Source organism: Podarcis vaucheri (assembly GCF_965113315.1).
Source record: "Podarcis vaucheri genome assembly, chromosome: 12".
NCBI lineage: Eukaryota > Metazoa > Chordata > Lepidosauria > Squamata > Lacertidae > Podarcis > Podarcis vaucheri.
This window is the reverse complement of record NC_138750.1, coordinates 63658415-63664103: the sequence shown is the minus strand read 5'-3', so window position 1 is coordinate 63664103 and position 5689 is coordinate 63658415. Positions and strand designations below refer to the sequence as shown.

Sequence of the window (5689 nt, the reverse complement as noted above, 5' to 3'; positions counted from 1 at the left end):
GGGGGGCAGATGTGGAAGAGAAAAGAAATGACCATGCCTGCCTGCATGGGAGAGTAGGACTTACTTCTGAGTAAGCCAGCCTCGGGTGGGGCTGCACAGCAGTGCTTCCAAAAGTGATGGGATCAGTGTGCGGATCTCACGAAATTAATGCCGTGCTCTTATAGATGCACAGGGATAAGTGCATTCACACATACAAGGGTTCACAAACCCCTGCGTGTAACTGCAGGTGATGCAATAGGGACCCTTTTGCTGGGAGTTTCCTGAAGGGATCTGCTTCACTTGGAAAGCCAAGAAAGAAAAGTGTGTGTGGATTCTGAACATGGCTGCCAACGTTTCCCTTTTTTAAGGGAAATTCCCTTATTCCAAATAGGATTCCTCGCAAGAAAAGGGAAAAGTTGACAGTTATGATTCTGAAAGCGGAGGAATTCTGGAGGAAGAAATAGAAGGAGCTGGGAGATCCTGCACAGGTGGAATCTCATGAAGAAGAGCAAGTCGGAATTATTGGGGCTGGACTTGTGCTGCTGTAGCCTTATGAGGCTTTGCCCTCGGGTGGGAAAAATATTGCGCCTGGGAAAGGGAAAATGGGAGTCAACAGACACTCAAGGAATAGTTTCGGAGAAAAAGGCTTTTATTTCTACCATCCATGAACTGGTAGAAGGAGCAAGTGTGACAAGTCACAAAAAGCATGCATGAAGTTCACAGTCATGTGCACAAGCATATCTACCCCTTTCCAGTTCCCTCCTCCTTTCTCCTCCCTCAGGAGTTCTGCCCCATGTTGAGGTTCCTGAGCATGTACAGAAAGCTCTCTTGGGACTATTGTGGACTCTTGGCAGGAAAGGGGGTTGATGGGGTTTTCAGAGTGTTCCCGTTGTTTCATTCTTGTTCTTTGGCATGGTTCCCGGAGAGAAAGCAGGTTGCAATGTGGTTCTGAGAAAGGCCTGAGAAGACAAGGGGCTCTCTTCTCGACCTTCTTGCCATCTTTTTAGTTACAGAAGAGAGGAATGTTTCTGATGCTTAGCGGCTGAGAAAATGATTTTGAAAAGCTTTGAGAAGCTTTGAGCCTGCTTGGGGGGGGGTGACGTCGGGCTTTGAGCCTGCTTGGGGGGGGTGACTTCGGGCCTAGACTTCGGGTCACCTCTCCTCACCTTCCTTCATTGTTTTCTTTGCGAAAAGAAAGACTCGGGTTTCTAAAATATGGCTTATAAATCTCTAGCCTGGAATGTGATGGACTAAATATGAACTCCGAAAGGCATAAGATAACACATGTATTAAGAAAGCAGGAATGAGATTTAATTTGCAGGAGACCCACGTAAAAAGGACCCGTGGAAAATGGTTAATCAGTAAAGCTTGAGGCCAGTGATTTATACCTTCAGATAAATCGAAAAAAGACATTGCCAGGAAGGAATAAAAGTCCTGGTGTTAGGATTATACGCAGCAAATGAAAAGAAGTGGGACTTTTAAATGCTGGGAGGGATGCAGGCAGTGGCAAAGGGGTTGTTTAGACAGCCTTTCTAGAGAGAGAGGCTTGGGACTTCCGGAGGCGGCGCGAAACGAGTAATGGCGGTCCTCTTTGCGCAGCGAAGAGGGGCTCCGCAGAAAAGGGTCGTTCGCTACGGCAAAGCGACGACCCATTAAGTTAAACCACGAGCAGAGCGAGCTCGTGGCCGTGGGATCCGGCGGGCACCCAGAGCGACCCCCAAAACGAAGAAGGGACCCCGTAAGGGGCTCCGGAAGCGCGGAGGGGAAGCGGTGCTGTGGATTCATCGCTCTTTCTGCGGGAGTGAAGCCGCGCGGCTGTTACGGATGAGCGCCGACCTTTCTTCCTTTACATTGGATTACAAATCAACTACTCGTGAGTAAGATTCACTTGAGATTGGATTACAAATTTATGAATTCGGCTGAAAGCGGGAGACGAGAAAAAGGAAGTCCGTCTCCCGGTGGTGCTTAGTGATCAAAGGCAAAGGAACTGACAAGCTGGAAGCAGTACAAAAGGGCTTTTAAATGAGAGACAGCATACGTCTGGAGAAGCTGGAAACTGAAAGGAAAGGCAAGTTACCTTTATTTTCTTGCTATTGTGTTTATCTTATTTGGGGATCTTCTCCTCTGCTGGACCTTTAAAATCTTTAAAGACTTGAAAACCCCCAGTCCCGGACTTGCAGCGGGGCAAAAGGCTGTTTTGCGGATACACTTACAAAGTTGAAACGGATACTCAGTGGCATTACTGGTGGATACAATTAAGCAACTGCATTTTGCACCTTTTAAGAAACTATTGTGGCAACATAGAGAGGGCTCTGCCAGAGGGAAAAGGTCTTCTCTAAAGATTATGGTTAATTTACTTAACTGCAGGAACTTTAATGGCGACTGAAACTTTGTTTCTTCTTTCCTGAACTGAACAACACTCCCTCTAGTGGAGTTTGGGATTTACAATTTCCTGAGAACCAACTTTGTTTTGTCTCTCTGTGGTTTGGTTATTTGCTCTGAGGCCAGTCCTTCCCATGGAACTTTTGATAATTTGACCTTGAATCCAAAGACAGGTGTGGAATGAGCGACCGAGTAAAAACAAGAGCTGCGTCGAAAGCAGGGAAAGGCAAATTGGTACAAACAACTTTGGCTTCCCAGGCTCGTAGATCTTCAGTCCCTGCTGTTCTACAGGCTGTACCATCACCAACAACCCCAGCTGAAGAAGCTGAACAGTTAACAAGTGAAGACATGGCAGCTGGGGGATCTAACATTCTTTTAGAGGAAATGTTACAACAATTTGCAATTTTGAATAAAAAAGTGGACGATCAAACTGCAAAAATTGACTTAGCCACATCTTCAATCACCAAACTTTCCGAACAGGTGGCTAAGCATTCACAAGATATTGGAAATCTAAAGGACGCTGCATCTGAAAATCGAAAATTGGCCGAGGCTGCGAATGAAAAAGCAGAAGCAGCAACTAAAGAAGTGGAGGAACTGAAAGGAGAGGTAAGGCCGCTCCATAAACATATTACTGACCAGCAGGCCTACCTGTCTTTGGTGGAACTGCGAAACAGGGAAAATAATTTGAGATTACGCTCTATCCCAGAGATTGAGAAAGAGGACTTGATTGGCTTTTTAACAGCAGAATTCTCTAAATTCTGGGGTATAAACGAAGATACAGATTTCAAAATAACAACTGCATTCAGATTGGGACGGATTGCTGGGAAGGACAGGCCTAGAGACTGTCTGATTATCTTAAGGACTAAGCAGGAGAGAGACAAGCTACTTGACCTACATTTTAACAAAGCACTTGAGATCCAGGATAGAAGAGTACAAATCTACAAGGATATTCCTAAACAATTACTGGATCTCAGATCTAACTACACTGACCTAGTTGGACTTTTGAGAGGTAACGGAATACCATACAGGTGGGAGTTTCCGCAAGGCCTTTCATTCAAATACAAAGGAAAGAAGATAAAAATCAAAACGAAAGAGGACAGCCAGAAGTTCCTATACGACAACGGAGAAGACTTGCAGAAAGGAGCGGCAGCTATTTGGCCACCACCAGAGTCTGGAAAAGAGCTACCATCCTCGGACTTGGACAAAAAAGAAGACGCCCAATAAGAGTAACAACAGGTTGATACAGGATGTCTCTGCAGCTGTATAGTTGGAACATTAATGGCGCGAATTCCCCGGAAAAACGCAAAAGGATTTTCCATATTCTAAAGAAAGAAAATTTGGACATAATTTGTTTGCAAGAAACCCATGTGACCAGGATACACAGGAAGGTGTTAATAAATAAAAGATTAGGCCAAGAATTCATCTCATCAGATAGAGTTAAGAAGAGAGGCGTGGTGATCTACGCCAAGGAGAATTTATCACCAAAATTTCTGTTCAAAGACGAACAAGGAAGAATCCTGGCTATTGAAATATCAACTCAAGGAGAGAAAGTTTTGATATTAGGAATTTATGCACCAAATGAGGGGAAATCAGAATTTTATAAGAAGCTGCATGAGACACTACTGGACTACCTGGACTATTCCAACATCATTATGATGGGAGATATGAATGGGGTTGTCTCCACTTTTATGGATAAGTCACAGAATCAGAATTTGACCAAAGATGGAAGACTACCAAAAACTTTCTTTGAACTAACTGACAATATGGATTTAATTGATTTATGGAGGACGAGAAACCCCCTAGGTAAAGAAGGAACTTTCTTTTCTGAGGCCCACCTGTCATGGACAAGAATCGACCAAATCTGGGCAACTAGAGGGCTGGCACCTAAGACTACAAAAATAGAAATCTGCCCAAAGACTTGCTCCGACCACAACGCTTTGAAAATGGAAATGAAATTTACTACTGCCGACTCCTTTAGATGGAAAATGAATGACAACCTGTTAAGAGATCAAGAGATTGTAAAGAAGGCCCAAAAAGCCTTAAAGGACTATTTTGAAATCAACTTGAATACCTCGGTGGAAAAGAGAATAATCTGGGACGCAAGCAAAGCTGTCATGAGAGGGTTCCTGATACAACAGAATACGATCAAGAAAAAACTTTGGAATGGTAAAAAGGACAAGATATTGGAGAAGATAAGAGATGGAGAGAAAAAATTAAGATTGAATCCAAAATCAAAAGAGACTTTAAGAGAAATCAAATTTCACCAGTCACAATATGCGAAATTGATTAACCAAGAAGTGGAATGGAAAATCAAACAAATGAAACAAAGATCTTTTGAATCTGCGAATAAATGTGGGAAACTGCTAGCTTGGCAGTTGAAAAAGAGACAAAAATTAAATTATGTTACCAACTTAGAAGTTGAAGGGAAAAACATTCAGAAACCGGGAGAAATTAGAAAGTGTTTCCAGAAATATTTTAAAAAACTGTACACACAAGAATCCGAGGAAGCAACTGAGATAGAACAATTTTTGAAAGACAACGGCCTACCAAAACTATCTCAAGAGAAGAGATCAATCTTGAATTGTAAAATAACACAACAGGAAATCGAGGATGCCATTCAGAATATGCAACTAGGCAAATCTCCAGGCCCTGATGGACTCACCTCCAAGTACTACAGGATGTTAAAAGACTATTTGATACAACCATTAATGGAGGTTTGCAACCAGATTATGGGGGGAGGGAGGGCACCAGATACGTGGAAAGAAGCATTCATCACACTGATACCTAAAGTGGAAACTGAAAAGACTCAACTTAAGAACTATCGCCCCATCTCACTCCTAAACGTGGATTACAAAATATTTGCGGATGTTTTGGCTAACAGATTTAAAAAAGTATTAAATGAAGTAATCCATAAGGACCAAGCAGGCTTTCTCCCAGGTAGACATTTGTTTGATAACACCAGGAATATTATCGATATTCTGGAACTTTTACAAACAAATATTAACACCAAAGCAGTGTTAATTTTTATTGATGCGGAGAAGGCCTTTGACAACATTTCTTGGAAATTTATGAAGAAAAACTTGGAAGGGATGGGAGTGGGAAGGGGGTTTGAGAATGGAATAGAGGCAATCTATTCAGAACAAAAAGCTAAGTTGATAGTGAACAATGTGGTGACAGAAGAACTTCATATTGAAAAAGGAACACGCCAGGGGTGCCCCCTATCCCCTTTATTGTTTATTTCAGTCCTGGAGGTTTTGCTGAATATGATAAGGGAGGATCGGCAGGTACAAGGAATACGGGTCGGAGCGAAACAATATAAACTGAAGGC

General features: G+C 42.8%; 1 protein-coding gene across 2 annotated transcripts in view; it reads left to right on the top strand.

Moving 5' to 3' along the window:
- The window catches only part of LOC309514929 (uncharacterized protein), a 123274-nt gene that overhangs the window by 38679 nt on the left and 78906 nt on the right, over nucleotides 1-5689 (top strand). The gene's annotated exons all lie outside the window — the stretch shown is intronic.